The sequence below is a fragment of the Cygnus olor genome, chromosome 2 (genome assembly GCF_009769625.2).
Source record: "Cygnus olor isolate bCygOlo1 chromosome 2, bCygOlo1.pri.v2, whole genome shotgun sequence".
In the NCBI taxonomy this organism is placed as follows: domain Eukaryota; kingdom Metazoa; phylum Chordata; class Aves; order Anseriformes; family Anatidae; genus Cygnus; species Cygnus olor.
This window is the reverse complement of record NC_049170.1, coordinates 114,814,481-114,815,888: the sequence shown is the minus strand read 5'-3', so window position 1 is coordinate 114,815,888 and position 1,408 is coordinate 114,814,481.

Sequence of the window (1,408 nt, the reverse complement as noted above, 5' to 3'; positions counted from 1 at the left end):
CTATTGCATAAAAACCATAGTGCAAGTACAGTGACTGAGGCAAAATTGTACTTGGAAGGGGGTTAATTCCTTATTTCCATGCTTTTTACCCTACGCTTGAATAAACTGAACGTATTTTAACGATACAGAGACGGATTCTCGTGAAACCCGCTGCTGCTGCTGTCTCAGGTACACTCAGGCACGTCCTGGCTGCCTGCCAAGCCCTTGGCACCCAGCTTCCCGTCACCGAGAGTGGGCTGGGGAGGAACAGGGAGATCCCTGGACAGACCCTGAACGGACCCAACTCGTGGTGGCCAGCGTCAGTTGATGCTGCAGGAGCCATTACTTGATGTAAGGAATGGTCCAGCAATTCGTGCCACTAAGGGATTTGAAGGGTTAACATTGAGGCCTGGGTTTAGGTGATAAGAGAACAAAGGGATTTCTTCAGAGAAAAACTGCTGACTCTGCATGGATGTGCAGTAACTTCTGACATCCAGCCAAGAGACCACCAGATAAGGAGGAAGAATATGAGCCTCCCGTCCGAGCGGCCCCCGAGAGACTACCAGAGACTGATAAGCAGGCGCCCCTGGGAGGACTTCGGATTCGGGAAACCAATTATAATAACCCTGCCTCTTTTAGAAGTAGTAATAAGTATGTATTAGCCTAGGAGTATAAAAAATCAGCCGTCTTACATAACGGGTGTGCGTCCTGGAGGGGCAGAGACTCCCGGCGCACCCAGCGCTGTTTGCTTGCCTCTATTCTTTTAATAAATTGTAAACTTTGATTGTAATCCTATTTGGGACTCAGTCATTTATAACACTTGACATGGAGCTGGCCTCACACTTTTTAACACACATTTACTATTAAATTGGCTGCACGGTAAGCTGCTCATGTTTTCGGAGTATGAATTATCACATACGACGATACCCCCGACCCCTCAGGCCGAGGCGGAGGGGCAGGGCGGTACCGCCCGCCTCGCCGGGCACCTGGGGACGGAACCGCCCCCGCCGCCGGCCCCTCACACCCCCCCCCCCAGCCCCAACGGCTTTTCCCGCCGCGCCATCACGTGACGCCGGTGTGTGTGGGAGGGGGTACCCTGGCGGCCCCCGTCCGGCCCCATCCAGGCCGCCCCGCGCCCCGCTCTCTCCCCAGCCAATGGGGAGGGCGGGTTTAGCATCTCCCTGCCTTCCGATTGGGCCGCAGCAAGCAGCAGCAGCAGCAGCGGCGGCGGCAGCAGCAGCATCACGGCGGCACCGCCGGCGCCCTCCCGGCCCCCCTCCGCTGGAGCGCGGGGCGGGCGGGCGCGCGCTTCCCGCCAACGCAGCTCTGCAGTCTGCTGCCGCCGCCGCGCCGGGGCTCGCGCACGCTCCAACCGCCGCAGTAGCCGTGTCTCGGCGGGGCGGGGCGCGGAGGCGGTGCGGTGCCCGCC